Here is a 22,083-nt window from a genome sequence, read left to right on the forward strand (position 1 = left end):
CTCCCACAGCTGACCCAGCAAAATGACTCCCCAAAAGTCCAGTCCAAGGTTTAGTGTCTATCTCCTGCTACCAAAACCCAGAGAGGCTTACAACCAGCCATCAAATAGGCTAGAGTACATTTATATGCTTGCATAGGACGTTTTATGTCAGCCATAACCTAACCTCTAATTTTGCTCAAGCAGATTTTGTTTGTGCATTCAGCTGTGTATGAAATTTTAATAATTAGAGGCTACTTTTTTAAAAAATGGCCTTTAATGTTATCCATTCACTCTTACTCAGTTTACCCAAGGCCCAGTGAGATGGCAAGTAAAATTATCCAGGCTTTTATTTTCAATCTCCTTTGATTTTATGTTTTCATTGGTTTAAAATCTGAATGCATATGATCAGTGACTTCATCCTGTGATTTACACATTCCAGCTTTCCAGTGTATTAGCTTTCCAAGTTATTAGCAGCAAATGTGACCAAAGAAACTGTTTATAAGACGATATAGCTCAGATGAGTTATGAAATATGAAATACGAGTTATGGGGGGGAGGGATAGCTCAGTGGTTTGAGCATTGGCCTGCTAAACCCAGGGTTGTGAGTTCAATCCTTGAGGGGGCCATTTAGGGAACTGGGGCAAAAATTGGGGATTGGTCCTGCTTTGAGCAGGGGTTGAACTAGATGACCTCCTGAGGTCCCTTCCAACCCTGATATTCTATGAAATGCATACTTTTTACTGTATTAATAGTCTAATATTTCTTTGGATTTATGAAGACATAACAATGATCATCTGCTACTCTGGGTGCATCTGACATTATTTAAAGTATATTTAATATATACCCTTAGCTGTAACCAGTAGTAGTACTCTTTATAAAAATGAAAAGTTACACTATTCTTCAATAATACTCCAAGCATTATAGTAACATTAATGTAATCTGTAAATTGGACCATTACTGTAGAATATTCCAACAGGCTTTTTTTTTAAAGAAAAATTGCATAATTATTATCGAAAAACTATACATTGATCATTTATTATATTGTTACTGCAAGACCTCAAATAAAAATAAGTTTAAAAAATAACAAAGACAATTGGTTTTCAGAGCTTGCTTACCAGGCATAATCTCCCAAATATCTCACAGCTCTACAGTTATCTACTACTGCAAAGCTGCTGCCCAGAAGTGAAGAATTACAGGAATTGGGAAGGGAAGGGCAAGTGGTTTTTAACCAAAAAAATTTTAAATGGGTTTGGCCATTTTAAAATACATAAGGTTGCAACCACAAAATTAAAGTTTTCTGTTTAAGATATTTTTATGTACTTGTTTAACTGAAAACAGCTTCATGTAAAAATATAGTTTTGCACGTCTGTCACTTCCATAAAGTGAACTATTCCCTTACGCTTTACGACATATGTGTCCATTCCCTCCTGATACTTCAGGGATTTGGGTCACATAATTGCTGTTCGTACTGATGGGAGTTATTCCCCATAAACCTCCTGCCTGGTGATATTAGACTTTTGAAATACAGACCCAAGTCAGTGGGTGGAAAAACAGCATTAATTCTGAATTTCTTTGGTGTTTTTGAACATGCAAAATTGGTGTGCACTGATTTAGGTCCTGACCCTTTAAAGACTCACACACATTTAATTTTACACACGGTGTCTTCAATGAAATTCTTCACAATGCAAAAGCTGAGCATGTGTGTAAGTCTTTAGACCAATTGTTTTCAAGCTTTTTTCATTTGCAGACCCCTAAAAAAATTCGAATGGAGGTGTGGAGCCCTCTGGAAAGCTTAGACATAATCTGTGGACCACAGGCTGGAAACCACTGTTCTATAGTAATGACAACCTTTTGTGGACCCCTTAGACATAGTCTGCAGACCTCCAGGGATCTGTTGAAAACCACTGCTTTAGAGGACCAGACCTTAGAAGCTGGTTTGAAAACATGGCCCTTAATATCACTTTAAAGGGACACGATCAATTGGAAAATCCCATTCACATCTGAAAATTTTGTACCTATGCTGGTTACCCGAAACATCTAAGATTATTACAGATGAAAGAAGTCAGCAGGGAAAACACACCCTCTTTTTTCCAGTTTACATTCTCTGTGTATTTGACAATCTTTCATGCACATTCAGTAAGGTCCTAATCCTGCAATGACCCTTGTACCCACACAGAGCGCTATGGACTTCACTGCAGGGTTCTGCCTGTACAAAGCTCATGACAGGATCATGCCCCTAGTCAATTTTCCCTTATGAATAGGGCCCAACCAAAGTCACGGTCCATTTTGGTAAATTTCACGGTCATAGGATTTTTAAAATCTTAAATGTCACAGTTTCAGCTATTTAAATCTTAAATTTCACGGTGTTGTAACCATTGGGGTGCCAACCCAAAAGGAGGTTGCGGGGAGGTCTCCAGACTATTGTAGGGGGGGGTCACAGTATTGACACCCTTATTTCCATACTGCTGCGGGTGGCCGCGCTGCTGTCAGAGCTGGGCACCGAGCCAACAGCGGCCGCTCTCTGGCTGCCCAGCTCTGAAGCCAGCACAGAAGGAAGAGTGACAATACTGCAACCCCTCCTGAAATACCCAGATTTCACAGGGGAGTCCAGATTCCACGGTCCACGATGCATCTTTCACAGCCATTAATTTGGTAGGGCCTATGTATGAACATAAACGAGCAAGCAGGCATTTTTTTAAAAAATATGTTTTTCTAAAAATCAAAACCAGATTACTGAAATGGTACTGGTCTCTCAGAAACTGGGGGGTTTATTCCCTTAATAAATCATTTTTTAAAAAGGCAAACTGACAATGTCCCTTTAAACACTGGATGCTACATTAGGTCTACATTATTATAAATAAAGGACATGCTCCTGCATGGTTTTGAGTACCACTTCTGAGAACCTTGAACTCATTTAGACCTTAGTGAGAACTGAGAGTGCTCAGTGCCTCCTAAGAAGGGACCCCAAAACTAATTTACTTCCATCTAACTAAGCATTAGTGTGTTTATGATCAAATCACATTTTACCTAATACCCTAAATTTATCCTTTCCCTGGTATTTGAAACTCAATAAAAATTATATATATAGTCACCAGCATTACACATCCTATTGAATGTGAACTTAATGTACAGGTTCTTGTCTTAAAAACACAAGGGTTTCACAACAAATATGCGTTGCTATAGTGACAGAGTAAGCCTCTGTAAACTTCAGGCATTCATATTCATAGAAACTCTTGAAGCAAGACTGAATCTTGGCCATAATATCCCTACTCTTGCCAAGTTTCAAGTAGTGCGTGAATTATGCCAAAAATAAATGGGTGTGACTAATACAAGCACAGCACACTGAAAAAACAAGCTTTTGCCTTTAAGGCAACATTTGCTGATAGAGAAGATAGGTGTTTGGATAGCATAATTTTCCCCCCATGTACCTTTGCTTTATTTACGCTCCACAAAAGACTCTTGTGCACATTTTCCCTCTAAATTGTCCAACTGCTAGAAATCATGTTTTGTACCCTATAGAACAAATCGATCTAACACTTGATCCCTTTGGACTCTCCTGGCATTTAGGAGCATGTGTGTGCAGGAGCAGGGAAATCGGTCTGTTTTAACTTGTCCTGCTCCATGCATAAACTCTCCACTTACAGGGTCATCAGCAAGCCTTTTTTCAGCCATCAATCTCTAGGATCAGATCCACCTTATCAACTCTACATCGAGGTCGGCAATGTAGAATCAGCCCTCTAGCTTTCTTTCTTCCTCTCTCCATCCCAGGGCCCCCAGCTCTGTGCACCCCACTCCTAATTCACCAAGGTCAGCCTTCTCAAAGAGCCTGTCCTGCGTTTAGTGTGCCATGTCCAGATCCAGAAACGTCCTGCTAATTACTGTGGTCACACTTCCTAATCCAACAAGCATCAAACTGCAGGGTAGTCTCTCAAACGGAATAGGTCACGTAGCTGTCTGGTCCAGGTCATTCAATTGGCAGTTCTTTCATGATAAGAGGTAGCTTTGCAAGGTAGTTGTTCCAACACGAATGGTAACATGGGCTAATTATCTATGATACACCCACTCTGACTCATGCGATAGCACTGGGGGGAGGGGAGGAAGGGGTGCGTAAGGCAGGCAAGTTCATTATGTACAACAGCCCATCTATTCAGGTACTGATTTTCTTCTATCTCATATGGAATCTGTGTCCTCTCGATTTTCTTGCTATGATTTACTAACACCAAGAATGTGAAGTTATTCAAATAAAACTTAACCACAGGGGTCAGGTCCCTCAGAGGGCAGCTCCCCCTCCTCTCCCTGGTCTGGCTGAGGTCCAGCTCCCCCCACTACTCTCCTTCCTCTCCCTAGTGTGACAGAGCAGCAGCTCCCCCCATAGCTCCCCCTCCTCTCCCTGGTCTGGCTGAGCCGCAGCTCCCCCACCCTCCAGATCCCCCTCAGCTCCCTGGTCTGGCTGAGCAGTGCTCCCCTCTCAGCTCCCCCTCCTTGGCTGGTGCATTGAAACACAATGAGGAGCACTCGATCTACTTCTTTCAACCTATCCCTGTGCAAACTCAAGAAATCATTCTTCCCAGGGGGAACTGCAGGAATGGCTGGAGGGGACCGAATCCACCCCACAAGCAGTGCAGAGGTGGTGGGGCCTCTCCCTAGCGGCTATCCTAGCCTATGAATTGAAATAGTGGTCACTGGCATCCACCCTTGCCCCATTCTCCTTGGGACAATTCAAGGTTCCTCCAAACCGCCCAGTTTCTCAAGGCTTCCCTTAACAGTGGAGTCGGTGTAGCTCTCCGCTGTCTGAGTGAGTGGCTGGGCAGGTGTAGGATTCCAGAGGACCATGCTAAGGTTGCATAGCCCCCAGTATGGTGCAGAGGCCCTTCTTTAAGTTCTCCGAGTGGCAGCAAGTAGGGAACAGATGGGAGCAGGCCTATTAGATCCTCCTTGTACATGGCATGGGGGAGCAGCATATAACAGCCTATGGGAACAACTCTGTAGCGAATCATCACATTTGGGAAGGAGGGGGAGAAGGATTCCTTCTCCGCACACATCACCTCAGAGTTCGACCTGGCTACTCAGAGCTGTGCAGTGCTTTAAGGCCACTGGCTCCACAGAGCTGTGATCCTGTAGCCCCTTCCCCAGTATGCCCCAACAACCTCTTTTGCAGGAGCCAGCTGAGGACTAGTACAGAGTGCAGCATATAAAGTCACAATGTCCTTCTGTGCCTACAGTCTGCCTGTGTTCCTGTCTTACCCTCTGTGGGGGGGGGGGGTCAGACATGGGGCTTAAGCAAAGCAGAAGGTTTTACATGGATGGATCTTCACCTTAGTTTAAAAATGATCTCTGCATATTTTGACCTTCTCTGCTGTATTTGCATTGTGTCCTTCACTCTGGTCATTAGGCAGCCACTTGAACTGTCCAGCATTCCAGACTTTGTCTTAGGCAGGTCTGTTTATTGAGACCAGGCCATTACAACGGCTGGTGCAAGAATGTGAAAACATAACGGGAAGGGCAGGAATATTTACCAGCTGGCAAAGAGGGGAATGCAGCAAGCAGCAGTCAGTTTCAAAATGGCCACTTTAGGACAGCTGCTGCTTGCCTATATTTCCTTTCTCCTATGCTGTTTATTGTGGAGTTGTTTGTTTATTGGCCAATGTACCTGGTGTGATTTGTTGTTGTTTGCCTCTGCTTCTGTTGTAGTTTATAGCCTGAGGCATGCTGTCTATTTGCAGTACATTAACAATGTTTTTAGTACTTTCTGTCATGGCGCCTAGAGACCTTCAGGAATGTGTGCCTGGGAAATTAAAGTAGATCATTATGAAATCTTAGTATGAGCATACACATTACATGTACCGTTTGATGAGAGGCCATGAACTCATTTTGTGTGCAAACTGCTGAGAGGAGTTGTACACTGGGAGATCTCATGGAAGAAACAATGAAAAGATGGGAGAGGTGTAAAAACACTGGTGCTCACGAACAGCTTCTTGGATTATTTCGGAACGCCCATCCTGCCTGAGTAACTGACCTCACTCTGCTCTACCACACATTCTAGTTAAGGTTTATATCGTGTCTCCACTTGCTAGAGGAGATATTTGGGGTAAATTCTGCATTAGGTGATACGGGCCTTCCTCCATGTGATACAGCTTAACATAACACCTAAAAATGCACGTATTCAGAGGACTTTGCCAATCCACTATGCCTGTGTCAATGTGAGGCGGGCTTTTAATATTAACTGCAATGCTCTTTGGATCAGGCTCTCAGTTCTCCCATCACTGGGCTCCTTATGCACGCACACACACATGTGTAAGGCCTATTACTGAGAGCATTTTTATCCTCTCCTGGGAAGTTTTGTGAGTTTGTTTTAAATACTGGCCACCTGGTGTAACCTGCTCCATTTCGAAGGCACAAGATTTGCACTTCTGTATTTTTACAAGCCACAAGGGTGTCCTCGAAGGCACAGTCAGCTGAGCTGAACTCTTACAGGGAGTGAACTCCATTAAAGGAAACATCGTCTCCCTTCAGAGTTTTAGTAAGGGGCTTCCTTGACCTCCCTCCCTGCATCTCACTGGCTGCTTTGTCCACAACCCAGGCCTTTCCCATTCTCAAAACATTAACAACACGAGAGCTCCTGGAGGAAATGTGAGATACTCTTCCTTATGAGGAAGGTGTGGGATGGGACTGACTTCTGCTCTCACCTGGATGCATTTCCTTTTTGTTGTACTTTACTCTGTGTGCAGAAATGTTATTGAATCCAGAAGGACATATGTGAATTCATGCTGTTCTAGGCTACTATCAGGGTAGGTTCTGCCCAGCACCATACTGCCAAGGGCTCTGATCCTGCAAAGACTTAAGCTCATGCTCTACTCCGTGCACTGAGTAGTCCTATTAAAGGTAATGAAGATTACTCATGGTGTGCAATGTTAAGTATATGAGTAAGACTTGGGAGGATCAGGGCTAAGGATTTGAATATGCCCTGTAATATTTTATTAGTGGAAAATATTTATTGTTGGAAAACTTCAATAATCATTTCAGTGTGGGCCAACATTTTCAAACTCCTCTATCTAACATTAGACACCCACATGAACATGGCCTGATAAGGATTTTTCTATATAATTTAATCTACCTTCTAAAAGGAGCATTTAAAATATATATATTTTAAATATATATATAAAATCGAATGGGTTTTATGATTATTCCTCCAGTAGTATTTGTAGGCATCTGTACTAGAAGGGTGTGAGGGGGAAAAAACAAATTTCAGTCAAAAAGTTAAATTTAATTGTGGAAATCCTGCTAATTCAAAATAGTGTCTGTAATGGCCACATATTTACAATAAATCCTTTACAGCCATTATAGCAAAGGAATCTGGGTTGCAATCTTCAGACACACACTACCAAGCATAGGGAGAATTCATGGTAGAAATCCCAATAACTTGATATAATGAAAGTTTAAGTTAAATGGATAGGATTACTTACTGATCACTCTGGCCTTGAGCCAACCCCCATGAAGTCAGTGGAAAGACTCCATTGATTTTAATGGAACTGGACCAGGCCCTATACTTGTTAGTATATGTTTGCAGGATCGGGCCCATAACTTGCATTATATAGGGGATTTTTTGTTTTGTTTCACTTTTAAACAAGGGGTAAAATTGCCTTCCTATATATATATATATATATATATACACACACACACTCCAAATATCAAATAAATATCTATGGAAGTGTCAATATTTCAGAAAAAAAGAATGGCTCTGAGTTTACCAAATGAAAGTTGCCATCTTCCCTGGTAACAGGATGAAAGCTTGGTGAATTGGGATGGAGAGTGTACCTCCCCAGTTTAATTTTAAATGGGAAAAACATTTTACTTTGGGGCCCCCACTCTTAAGCATGTACTTATGTATACTGCTGAATAGGGAACTTAAACCCATTTATAAGAGCTTCACTGAAGTGAGCCCTGAATACTGTCATATGAGTTTCAACATGGATTTACAGGTATATGGACCAGCATTTGACAGATGCCCTTGATTCCTTTAAAAAACAAAACCAGAGCCAACATAATTATAAAATGACTGTCTGAAGGGAACATGCTAGATGTAACACACTTGGCTTTAGCAAAGTACTTTGTTCAGTATTCCATGAAATCTTGCTCTTATTAATTGTATTCCGTTTGGATATAAACCATGTCACATGGACTGAAAACTGGCTGAAAGACCATAAACAAAGGATTATAACTGCAGAGTGGGGAAGAGGTCTTTAATGGCATGCCAAGGAGAATTTTCGCTAAGTCCAGTCTTGTTCAAAATGATCAGAAATAAGGCGTAAACAGTAAGTTAATAATAAAATTTGCAGATGATTCTAAAGAGGAAAGAAGCTGAAGCTCCAGACAAGGGAGAGAAATGCAGCCATACAAAGCACCTAGAGAGTTAGAAACATGGGCAGAAAGTAATAAAATGAGATTCGACATGGAAAAAGGCAAGCTAATATACAACATTGTACATTAAGTCTTTGGCAGGGGATATATGGATTTTGATCAGCCTGAAAAACAACCACAAATAAGAGGATAGCTTTATTCACAAGGACTGCGAACAGAATGCACTTTACAATAGTCTGAACATTCATGTAGCTTTTGAGATGTGGTATATAGGGCATATTGCTCCAGTCTTGTAGTTCGTGGTTTTAGAATAATAGAATCATGTACTTATGTATATCTATATCTATATGTATACAGTGTTAGAAGGGACCGCAAGGGTCATCTAGTCCAACCCCCTGCCAAGATGCAGGATTGTTGTGTCTAAATCATCCAAGACAGGTGGTTCTCCAGCCTCCTTATGAACACCTCCAGGGGAGGTGCTTCCACAACCTCCCGAGGCGTCTGTTCCATTGTCCTGCTGTTCTTACCAATAGGAAATAATTTGTCCTGAGATTTCATCTAAATCTGCTGTGCTGTAGTTTGAACCCATGGTCTCTTGTCCTGCCCTCTGTGGTAAGAGAGAACAACCTTTCTCCCTTTTTTTTTTAAATGGCAGCCTTTCAAATATCTGAAGACCACTCTCATGCCCCCCCTTAAACTCCTCTTTTCTAAACGAGACATACCCAGTTCCTTCAGCCTTTGCTCATAAGACTTGCATTCCATCCCTTTGATCATCTTTGCTGCTCACCTCTGGATCCTTTCGTTTCTCTACATCCTTTCTATACACTGGTGATCAAAACTGGACTCCAGCTGAGGCCTAACCAGCGCCCAGCAGAGCAGCACTATCCCCTCCCATGACTCGCATGCTATGCCTCGGTTAATGCAACCTGACATTACATTTGTGTTTTTTGCAACATCATCACATCACTGACTCATGCTGAGGCTGTGATCCACCACAAAGCCCAGATCCTTCTCAGCCATGCTGCTGCCAAGCCAGTTTCTCCCCCCCCCCACCCCATTCTGTACTTGTGCATTCGATATTTCTTCCCTAAGTGCAGCACCTGACATTTATCTTTGCTGAATTTTATTTTGTTGCCTGTAGCCCAGTTCTCCAATTTATCAAGATCCCTCTGAATTTTAGCTCTAGCCTCTAAAGTATTGGCAACCCGCCCCCCAGCTTTGTGTCATCTGCAAACTTGATCAGCGTGCTCTCTATGGTCATTAATAAAGATGTTAAACAATACTGGACCCAGAACGGATCCCTGTGGAACCCCACTTGAGATCTCCCTCCACTCTGACATCACTCCATTAATAGTTATTCGTTGTTTGTGGTTGTTTAACCGATTATGTATCCACTTACTGGTAGTTCTGTCGAGCCCACATTTCTCCAGCTCACTTATCAGACTCTCACGTGGGACTGTGTCAAAAGCCTTGCTGAAGACCAGGAATATTATGTCCACCACATTCCCTGTATCCACCAAATCAGTTACCCTGTCAAAGAAGGAAATCAAGCTGGTTTGGCATGATTTGTTCTTGGTAAATCTGTGCTGGCTGCTAGTGATTGCCCCTTCATCCTCCAGTTAAAATTCCCCATTAATACTAGTTCTTGTGTGTCAGCTAACCTTGTTACCGGTTTGTAGAATGACTCACCCACTTCCTCTTCCTGATTTGGTGGTCTATATAATAGACCTCTACCATAACATCACTCCTGTTCTTTTCCCTTGGTATCCTCACCCAGAGACTCTCAGTGGGTCTGTCACTCACTTCGCCTTGGACCTCGGAGAAAGTGCACACATTCTTGACATACAGTGCAACACCGCCTCCTTTTCTCCCATACCTATCTTTTTGGAACAAGCTATATCCCTCAATGCTGGTACTCCAATCATGATAGTTGTCCCACCAAGTCTCTGTGATCCCAATTAGGTCATCATTTTCTTCATATACCGTGGCTTCTAGTTCATCCCGCTTGTTCCCCATACTCCTTGCATTTGTATATAGGCATCTAAGATATTTTGCAGACAGCCCTATTGCTTCTCTTTTTGCCTCTTTAATGCAGTTGTGATTTCTAGACACTTTTCCAGAAATTAGCCCCTCCCTTCTTGTCCAGCACATTGTCTGGATTTTTGTCACCAACCCCCACAGGACCTAGTTTAAAGCTCTCCTTATCAGACTAGCCAGGCAATGTCCAAAGATGCTCTTCCCAGTATTTGAGTGATGGAGCTCACCCCAGCACAGTAATCCTCTTTCCTGCAACATCAGCTCATTGTCTAAGAAGCCAAAGCCCTCTCTCTGACACCACACATTTACTTCCATGATTCGACAGTCCTTTCCCTTCAACAGGGAGGAATGGATGACCTACTTTGGTTTCAGAACCCAGAAAAATTGTGAATCATTTTAGTCCAGTCTGCAAGTAGCCTGTTCTGTATCCAGGTGAAGGGAAAAATCCACCCCAGGAGAAAAATGTTCCAAGGTGGAATTCCAAGTGTTACAGCACATTCCTTAAGAGAAACAAGCTTGGCATGGAGCCATTCTAGCTCCAGATCAGTGGAATCTAACACAGTATTTGACTCATCATTCCTGTCAGAGGTGGATTATGGTTCTGTGGGGCCCTGGGCTTGGACAAGCGGGGGAACCCTCCCCACGCCTTCCACCTGCAGTTCCCCCCCACACTCTCCCCTGCCCACCTGGTGCTCCTGCCAGCCCTGTCCCTATCTGAGGTGCCAGAGGTAATGTTTTTTCCTTATCCTATCTCTTACACCTTCTTTCCTCCCCCTGCATGAACACACTGCATGAAAAGGTAGCTACTCCTGTTTTTTTTCATTGTGAAAAATAGACATTGCCATGAAATTTCACCAATGAGCAAAATGTCCTGGCTGAAAATCGTCATTTTTTGGAATGGAGACATTGTTTGCAGGACATTTGGTGAAGAAACCATTCCTTACTTACACAAGCAATAAGGCTGAGGCCCTGGTCTGTGCCACCAGGAAGTAGGGTTGCCAGGCATCCGGTTTTCTACCGGAAAGCCCAGTCGAAAAAGGACCCTGGTGGCTCCGGTCACCACCACTGATTGGGCCATTAAAAGTCTGGTCAGTGGTGCAGTGGGGCTAAGGCAGGCTCCCTGCCTGCCCTGGCTCCAAGCAGCTCCTGGAAACGACAGGCATGTCCCTGCGGTCCCTACATGCAGGTGGAATCACGGAAGCGCCTCGCACTGCCCCCGCCCCAAGCACCACCTCCGCAACTCCCATTGGCTGGGAACCGTGGCCAAAGGGAGCTGCGGGGACAGCACCCGCAGGCACAGGCAGCGTGCATCACTCAAAGCTGCCTGACTGCACCTCCACCTAGGAGCCGGACGTGGCGGCTGCTTCCAAGAGCAGTGCAGAGCCAGCCTTAGCCCCACTGCACCGCTGACCAGGAGCTGCTGGAGGTAAGTACCACCCGGCTGGAGCCTGTACCCCAAACAGGTCGGAACCCCTCCTGCACCCAAACACCCTCACAGAGACTGCACCCCACATCGCCTTCCGCACCCCAACACCCTACCCCAGCCCTGAGCCCTCTCCTGCACCCTGAACCCCTAATTTCACGCCCCACCTGGAGCCTGTACCCCCAGCTGGAGCCCTCACCCGCTCCAGCATCCCAACCCCCTGCTCCAGCCCAGTGCAAGTAAGTGAGGGTGGGGGACAGAGAGCAACCAGCGGGTCGGGGGCTGGAGTGAGTGGGGAATGGGGAGGGGTGGGGCCTCAGGGAAGGGGTGGGGGGGCAAGGGTGTTCAGTTTATGTAATTAGAAAGTTGGCAACCCTACCAGGAAGCAGAGCCCAGAGAGTGCAACATAAACAGCAAGGCTGTTCTGAGGGCTGAAACATCCCCCAACCCACCCCACCCCGCAAAAATTCGAGTAGCCAGAGGCTGCTCTAGTTTATGGCTGCCTCCCAAGGGCTGCCAATCAGTTGCTCATGGTCTGGAGAAGACCTGCATCTCCAGAGCAGCATGCACTACAGAGACCCCCCCTCCAGTGACGTGAATTGCATGGAACCATTTACAGCACTCCTATACTTTGCCTGCACCTGGGAAATTCTTCACTGGCCCTTGCATCACAGCTCTGGAATGGAAAACGGGACACTGTGTGGGGCTAGCCTGAGCTCCCCCCCAACACACATGGGGCTGGCCCAGCATGGGGCTGGCCCAAGCTGCTTGTCTGAATCCCCCTCCACATGGGGCTGACCTAAGTCGCTCACCTGAGCCCTGCCCTGCCCTGCCTGCCCCACACGGGGCTGGCATGGCTGCTCGCCTAAGCCTGCCTCCCCCCTGCATGGGGCTAGCATTACCACTCGATCCCCCCTCCCCCACTCTTCCCAAAAACATCAGGACAGCTGGGACTGAACTTAAAAAGGGGACTGTCCCAACCAAACCAGAACGTATGGTTACCTTAATAGGTGGCTGGAGCAGCATAAAAGAGGTTGGAGTGGAGGACAGAATCTGTCCCTAAATCTTTTGTACCCAGAGAAATATGGATACAGAAGATTTTTACAGGCCTCATACTGGAAATATTTATCCTCTCTTCCTTGTACATTTGTGGAATGTCCAGCACAGCTTGCAGGATAAGGGCCTATATTTGCTTTGTGAACCAACGGATATCAGTGTGGTTGATCTCAACTCAGATATTCTGCTCTTTTTATATGTGTAGCACTCTGCCACTTTGGTTGGAGAAAACAAAACACTGGAGTCTACATCATTCTGCAGTACAGATCCAAGAGCACAATTTAGCCAGAAGACACATTTCCCTATTAGTTCGGCATTTTTAAAAACCACTATGGCTGTGACAGTGATAAATCACTTTCCAGATTACAGAAAAGTAATTTAATCTGCCTGTCAATTAATCTATATATCCTTCTGAAATTACCTTTAAATAAAATGTTTTCCTACAACTCTAATCCCATTTAAAAAATTTACCAGTGGGAATCAACTAACATTCATCAAAGCCTTCAGTCAATGTGATATATAAGAACAAAGTGTGGCAAATGTATTCTATTTCAGAGAATAATTGTGTATTCTGTGTAACAATGAAGTTTCCTGTCTAGAAACATGATATTGATAATGCTGTCCACCACTACTACCAAAACTCAGTACAGCCCCACACAAAGCCCCAGATAAGTTTTTATCCTAGATATGTACAAAATCAATTTATCTTTTATAGAGTATAAATTTAAACACATTTAAATACTTTGGATAAATAATATCGTATAGAATTCCTAATACGTTTGATTATATTTATTTAGTATCTCCATAGCTATTGACAATATTAAAAGGAGGTGTAGCTGAATAAATAACAAGCTTCTTCAGTAATAAATATCCCATGAAAAGGTAGTTTTATTCCTAAACAGTCGATAGCACAGAGTTGCAAGTCATTCTTTAATAACAAAAAATCATGTTATCTAGCTTTCTAGAGTACAAGTACCCAATTCTCTAATAACTTATTGCACCTACATAACTTCTTCCACCCGGTGAGTTCAGCATACTTCACAAACATTACTTGAACAGCCTATCACCTCTAGGAAGTGACAGGTATTAGTATCCCCATCCTACAAATGAGGAAACTGAGGCACAGAAGATGAAATTCACCCCTCTGCATGGTCAGCACAAGGTCCAGGCACTGCTTCAGTATGCCACACAGGCCTTGAGCTGGCATCTCTGCACGGGTGTGAACCAAGCCTGCTGGCTTACCCTGGTCCTAGTCCCTGGCAAGGACTCCTGTCCCAAGATGGGCGCTGGCATGTCAGCGGGGGATGCGGAGCTGCCTTTAGGGACCTCCCAGTTGTTCAGCCAGGCACCTAAGGTGAGAAGAGGACTGCTGAGAAGGGGGAGAGTTTAGGCGAGGGTAGCAGTATGTGAGATATGTATGTGAGTAGGGGAGATATGATTGCTCTCTATACATACATCAAAGGGAGAAGAATTATTTAAGATAAGGGCCAATGCTGGCACAAGAACAAGTGGATATAAACTGGCCATCAATAAGTTTAGACTTGGAATTAGATAAAGGTTTCTAATCATCAGAGTAGTGAAGATCTGGAACAGCCTTCCAGGAGGAGTAGTGGGGGCAAAAAACCTAACTTGTTTCAAGACTGAGCTTGATAAGTTTGTGGAGTGGACAGTATGATGAGATTGCCTAGAACAGCGTATAGCCCATCCACGACTGCTGTTAACAAATATCTCCATCTATTGTTCCATTTCTGGCCATTGGAGAGGGCTCTGAGTTACTACAGAGAATTTTTCCCAGGTGTCTGGCTGGTGGGTCTCATCTAGATGCTCAGGGTCTAAATGATCACCATATTTGTGGTCAGGAAAGAATTTTCCTCCAGGTCAGATTGACATAGACCCTACGGGTTGTTGGCTTTCCTCTGCAGCATGGGTCACCTGCTGGTTTAACCAGAATAAATGGCAGATTCTCTGTCACTTGAAGTTTTTAAATCAAGATCTGAGGACTTCAGTAACTCAGCCAGAGGTAATAGGCCTACTACAGGAGTGGGTGGATGAAGTTCTGTGGCCTGCAGTGTGCAGGAGGTCAGACCAGATTATCATGAAGGTCCCTTCTGGTCTTAGAGCCTATGAGACTGAGCTATATGGACACTGAAAAATGCATAAGTATGCAAACACTGCGGGATAAATGAATAGTTAGAAATAACTATTTACAAAAATGCAGCCAAATTCTTTTCTCAGTTGCACTGAAGTAAATCCAAAGTAACTCCATTTAAATCAACAAAGTTACAATTGATTTACACCATTGTAAAAGTGAGCATTTTGGGGACATACAATTAAAATACATTTGTGTCTTCTTAATACACTGCATGTACCAAGGGATATTGCTCATATGAGTGAGCTAAATAACAAAAAACTCTTTATTCAATAGTGATCTCCACTGTACCATGTATATTTTGGAATAAAATGGAGTTTCCCATCAAACTTACTGCAGAAAAATCCTTGTAGTCATTCTTGCCATCCTCAAAGTGATTCCTTTAATTATCAGTTCAGCCTAAGATAATGAGTTTGTTTTCTACACACATTTACATATATATTTAGATAGATTAGATGATAATTTTCACACTTTGAATTTCATTCATAAGAGATACATTACCAAATGCAGGCTATGAATTAATATTTCCTTTTGGATGAAATCGGACCTGCCATACATGATGAATTTTGAAACCACTCTGGATGTTATAAATCAATAGCCATACTTTTTTATTCTTAGAAAGTTAGAGAAAGCGGATCAACATTGGACTAGCTTTTTCAAGGTGGAATTTAAATTAAAGGGACCACACTTCTCTGATCCAACACTTTGGGCAGCTTAGATGCATGTTAAAATGGAGTAAAAGTTTTTCACAGTTGTCTGACAGTTGGCTAAAATTTGGCATGTTTTTCTAAAATTTCATAACAAATTTTATTAATTGGGACAGGGTACAACAGAAGTGCAATGACAATGGCATTTCAAAGACATGCTGCATTAAAAATATTAATTTGTGGAACAGCAATGCAAATATATACGAGGAACCAGAGGGCCAGATTCTGCTGTTCTGTACACCCGCCTAAGCCCAGAGTAATTCCAAACCCAAACTGATATAATGCAAGTGTTCAGCACCTCACAGGATGCTTAGAGGAGAGTTTGGCCCCATGCATTTATTCTTTCTATAAAGCATCATACACACCTAAAGGGGCTATATACAAATGTTAAATGACTAACAAACAATCATGTGTCACATTCTTTTAACTCATTCCTGACTTCAGGAAATTGCAGTAGATTTCTCAAATTACCGCTGGGCTCAAGAGACCAGCCTTCAATTATGAATTGCTAGGCCAAATCCTGAGGTTCTCACTCAAGTTTAACTCTTTCCCTCCTCTGGCTAGGTTCTATTGATTGCTCAAATGATTGCAATGGGAGCTTGCTACGGGAGTAAGGGCTATGGTAAATTTGAGCGAAGACCTCAGGAACTGGCCCAGTAATAAGGGCAGGTAATAATGGGGAGATTAGCTGCAAGACAGAAAGTAAATTTTCAAGCTGGATTCAAGGAATAGCTTTTTCTTCCTAAAGTCGGTGTGCATATGAAACAGCTTGCAGGTTGAAACACTGGAAGTTGCTTGCATAAGTGAAATTAAGAACCATTTGGGGGGAATCATAATACACCAGTTCAGAAATGGAATGTTCTTCTAAAAGGCAAAGGATGCATTTGATATTCCTACTCTGTTTTCTTCCTCAAATTTTTTCAAGTTTCTTTGGAAAAGGTTTGTTGGCAGATTAATTTGAATTTATAGCTTGAATGAATACCTAATTTAAGAGTGATCTTTAATATAAAATGACTGCTAACAAACTGGATGTGTTTTCTAGAGCAAAAGGCCCCAGTTCAGCAAAGTGCTTAAAAATGTGCCTAAATCCTGTTGACCTTAATGGGACTTAAGCACCTGTTTAAAGTTAGGCATGTGATGAAATGCTTTGCTGAATCAGAGCCTCAATATGCAATCACAAAGAAAGAATGGGGTTAACTTGTAACATCTAGAATTTCTGACCTACCAATCCTGATGTGTGTGGTTAGGCTTAATTATGGCAACTGCTTTGCTTCTATAACTGATGAGGAAGGTCAGGAAATTGAAACATTCAATGCTGTTTCTTTACTTTGCTGAAGCTGCAAAAAAGGTTCAAACAAAAAATTAATGTGTATCACCTATAATTGCTGGATATCCATCACATACATCTTTCTATGGGAAATGCTACAGGTAGATGGCAGGGTATCACCAGGGAGGAGTAAAATACGCTTAGAAGAATAGTCACCCTAATAGAACATGTTTGTGAAATTGACAACAGGATCAGAGCTCAAACATCTATTTAAATCATTTTGTATCAATCTTAATAAGTTTTGAAAGTTCAACCAGCAAAGGTTTTTAAGTTGGCTGATACCCAAATGCCAAGACACACCTGACCTTTTGTGTTCCACTTACTTTAAACGCAAAGTGAGTGAATGTTCCCCTTGAGATTCTGCTGGAAAGTGAAAGATTTCTAAATTTATTTAAAGTGATGCAGCACCCCAAGAAAGTCCATATATTTTGACTTCTCTTAAAACTCGGGGCAAAGTGACTACAGGGTTCAACCAAAAAAAAAAAAAAAAAAAGGACATCAATAGTGCATAAAGAAATGAGATGGTACAAGTGGCTTGTTAGAATAACTTATCCCTTGTAAGATGAGGATAATGAAATGTTCTGCCTTTAGCATGGAGGAATTGGTCTCAGATGGAAGTGGCTGTTTGGTTCAAATACATTTGTGCAGTTGTAACTGAGGTTGTGTGCTGGGGTTTCAATTATAAACTCCCACCATCACTAATGGTTAGCACGTACCCATAATGTCTACTTTGTGGGATATGAGATGCCACAATTCTTTCAGCAGCTACAATGTCACAATTGTGGGGGGAATGATTACTTTTAAATAACCATCAATGTATAGACTATCGCAGTGACCTTGCCACTGTTTATGTACTCCACTGCCCTCTACTGGGTGGAGTTAAAATTTTTCAACAGGACATCTGATGACAGGAGGACTGGAATCCTATCCCCTCTATAACTAAGAAGTTCTGAACAATAAGGGTTTGCAGCATGAGACTTCCCAGTTGTCCTTCAGTTGCCAGGGTTTGTTACAATATGTTACATCTGGGCCTCTCTGTCCTTCTACAATGTGTACCATGGACTTCCGGTGAGTGGGATAGGAAGCCTGCTTGTGCATGTGATCATTTTGCTGTCTAAAGACTGCAACCGAGAAAGTACATTGTTCCTAATACTACTATACGACAAAGGTTACTGCTAACAGGAAGTAACTGGGCATTAAGAAGTCACAGGACATTAAGGAGCTGAAAGCCATCCTCCTCAAAGCCGGGGGCAGGATGCATGGCTGCAAGACAATTTCTTCCTTGGACGCTAGTGCAGCCTGTGTGCTGGAGTATCAAGTGCCCATTTCACCAGCATGGTGGGGACATTAGAGCTTCATAAACATGGATCCTGCAGCCCTTCTCCTAGCCCACTGGTATCACTACTCTTCACTCCAGCCTAAGCCGGGCCAGCATACGACTTCCTCCACAGAGCTCAAAGAGGGGAGGAGTCGTTGCTCAGCTGCTCTGCCACCAGCCACGCTCCCAGACCCAGTGTGGCCATTAAGCAATGCAGGGGCTCTTTTGCTGGCCCGCCGCACCAGGGTTTCAGTATGACACATTTCTGGGACGAAAAAAACGTTCTACTTTTAACCCCTCGGAGATGGTGTGTGTGTGTGCGCACATGCATGCCAGTATATAGACAGGGAGATGAACTAAGGTCAGCGGAGATCAAGCTGTCTCAAAGCCTAAATGTAATTGTATCCAGACAGAACTATCAAGCACTTTTGAATAATGTGCCCTGAGTGACTTAGGAGCCCAAGTCCCATTTTCAAAAATGACTAAGGGCCAGATTTTTAAAGATATTTAGGCATCTAATGATGCAGATAAGAACCTAGTGGGATTTTCTAAAGTGCCTAAGATCCTGATAATTTTTAGGTGATTAAATACCTTTAAAAATCTGGCCCTAAGACACCTGCAAGCTTAAGTCTCATAGGGTACATCTACATTGCAATTAGACGCCCATGGCAGCTGACTCAGTCTTGTGGGGCTTAGGCTAAGGAGCTGTTTAATTGCAATGTAGACATTTGGGCTCTGGGGTGCTGTGAGCTGCGAGGGACCCAGAATTTGGACTGCAGCCCAACCCCTTAGCACCACAATTAAACAGCCCCTTAGTATGAGCCCCATGAGCCTGAGTCAGCTGCCAAAGGTGTATAATTGCAGTGTAGACATACCCATTGAAAGTCAACTGGATGGAGGCTCCTAAGTCATTTAGAGGCTTTTAAAAAAAATTAGCCTTAAAGCTCGCCTTTCTGATGATGCCTGCTTCCAGCAATGTGCATGTGTCTATACAAACAGATGATTCATGCAGTCTCCACCGGGTTTGTGACAGAGCCTGTTTTTCTCTCCCATAAATGTACCATTTGGAAACCCAGGTGCAGATGGCCAGAAAAAGAACCTATAATATTTGTTTATTTTCAGTAGTTCTTGGGAACCTATCACTTTAATATCTAATCATCAAACCTCATTCTTTTAAAAGCACCAAATATTCCAAGTGGAGCCCTCTCCCAGGGTTCAGGGTTTCTGGGATTTTTTGGTTTCTCTTGCAAGGGAAGGCCTTCCATTTCTGTCTAAACGGAGTTACATTCAAACTTGGGCTCTGTCTAACCTCCTCTGGTCTCTGTTCCTGTCCATGTAGGTCTATAGCTATTTAAAATACCTTTTCCAAATGACTGGCAAAAGCTAACAACATCTGAATTAGAGTAAAAACAGCAGGGAATTAATGAAATTCCCTTTATTGTACTGTATTTTCTTTAAATATTTTTGTTGACCCTATACAAGCTGAAACAAAGAAAACATGCTTTCTCCTTATATTCCCAACCACATCTTTTTGTTTTGCTTTGGGGTCTCTGAGATCTGAAAATACACTGAAACTTTTCACTAAGAATATAAACAAATTTAAGGTCATACAGTCCCTGATTGAACAGAGACAGTGAAAGATTTTCTAATTGAAGCATGCTTTCTCCTTCAGTTTTTATTAAAGAAAGACTCAATGTGGTTTCCTTAAGGCTTACAATAAATTCAAGAATTGCTAGCAGATATAATTTACTGTCTAAGACTTATCAGAGATCAAAGAATAGGGAAAATGGGCCTCTCATCATTCTTGTTCTTCCTGGCATGAATCGTTCAGATCTCTTAGATCTGGAGCACAGAAGACTGGAAGCTAAGAGAAAAAGGAACATAGCATGAGGCTATAAATGCTCACAGAAGAGAGATTCAGGTCTATGCTAGACTTTCTAAGGGACATGAAGGATGACTTTCAAAAACTTCCTAATCATCAGACACATATAGCAAGTCAGATGTAAATTACTAAGCACAAATCAGCTTCAAATCAGCTTCAACGGAGCTATGCCAATGTCTACCAGCTGAGGATCTGGCCCCCTACTAGCACCGCTGTGACGTATTTTGAAAGTCTCCCCCCATATGACCTCTGTGTCAAACTGCCAACCCGTGAGCCAATGTTTATCCAGCGGACTTCTCTCCAGTACAGCATGTTCTGCCGCCCCCACCTCATTTCAGAGGTCACTGGACAGCCATCAGAAGGAAACTATGTTCAGTCACTACACACCTGGACAAAATTTCAGCCAGAGAAGCAAAAAATATCCACATCCAATTACTTGTCTTTTCATCTAACTATTATCTCCTCACAAGCTTCCCTACGCTGCCAGAGAACGGGTCTGAAAGCTGCTTAAAGGGGCTACTGCTAGGAGAACACAGGTCCATCCCTAAGCCCAGTAAGTCTTTGGGCACTGTGTAGAAATTGCCTAAAAGGTTATTCATCGGCGCCATCTATAGTGAGTTCTGTGGTGAGGGGTACGAGTTAACTGACTGATACTACCAGCTCATTTTACATAAACCACTGAACCACCAACTAGCATATAGGAACAGTCATACTGGATCAGACCCATGGTCCATCTAGTCCACTATCCCATCTTAGACAGCGCCCAGCACCAAATGCTTCTGGGAAAGGTACAAAACTCTGCAGTATGAACATGTAGGATAGCTTGCTCTCCATCCCAACCACTAATAGTTAGAGCTTGCCTCAAACCTTGAAGCATGAGGTTTCATGTCCCTTCCAAAACTTTTTAGAATTAACTATTATAAATCTGAATATTCTTGTTATGCAGATACATATATGCAACATGGCAATCTGCCCCTTTAATAGCCCACGGGACAGGGAACCAGGAGCAGCTGACCCCATCCCAGAGAGAAGCCCAGGAGGCAAGTGCTGGGAATCAGCTGACACAGCTGATCAGCATTGCATGATTGGCTCACACTCTCAGGTGGACAATGTAACGGGGGAGGAAACCAGGCAAGAAGAAGCTGGTAACTAGAGCAGGAGGCTCCAGGCTGGCAGACTCTGTGGAACTCTCCATGCAGGGTCAGAGAGGGCCCTACCCAGTAGCTACTGGAGCATAGTGGACCCCATTCTGAATCCCTAACCACACTGTTTGTTACTTTTTGCACTCTTGTTTGTAAAGATAATAAACAGATCCCTGAAGAAAGGGACAGAAAACTCACCTGGGAATGGCTGATTGTCTATTCCCAACTGGTGATTAGGGCCACCAGCATACAATATGCAATCCCTCTTTGAATCTTCCTAAATTATTGGTCGCAACACCATCATGTGGCAATGAGTTCCACAGACTCGCTACGTGTCATATGAAAAAGTCATTCTTTTTAGCAACTATTATCCTTCTAGCTATTATCAGTTTTAAATTTGCCTCCTTTCATTGAATAACCTCTTGTTCTTGTGAGACAGGATGAATAGAAGCTCCTGCTTCTCTAGGCCAATCATTATTCTGAACACTTTCATTATGTCCCATCTTCTTTTAAGGTAAACAATCCCACTCTCAGGTAGGATCTTCCTTCAAATGAGCAGTAGTTGGTCATTGGAAGCCATTGCTTGACACTGGCAGTCTTGCCATATCTCACTCTATTTCTAATCTTCCCCTTTGGGAGGGAACTACAGAGTGAAGCTGGGAGAGAGGGTTTTCTGCAGTGGTCCCCGAGGAAGGGACAGTTCCTC

The 22,083-nt window shown here is 43.1% G+C and overlaps 1 long non-coding RNA gene across 1 annotated transcript in view; it reads right to left on the reverse strand.

Annotated features, from left to right (window-relative positions):
- The window catches only part of LOC142071465 (uncharacterized), a 108,025-nt gene that overhangs the window by 25,471 nt on the left and 60,471 nt on the right, over positions 1-22,083 (reverse strand). Inside the window, exon 3 of the long non-coding RNA XR_012667497.1 lies at positions 9,736-9,866. This is a non-coding gene — a long non-coding RNA (uncharacterized LOC142071465). The remainder of the gene's footprint in view (positions 1-9,735; positions 9,867-22,083) is intronic.

This window comes from Caretta caretta, chromosome 3 (assembly GCF_965140235.1).
Source record: "Caretta caretta isolate rCarCar2 chromosome 3, rCarCar1.hap1, whole genome shotgun sequence".
Taxonomy (NCBI): Eukaryota; Metazoa; Chordata; order Testudines; family Cheloniidae; genus Caretta; species Caretta caretta.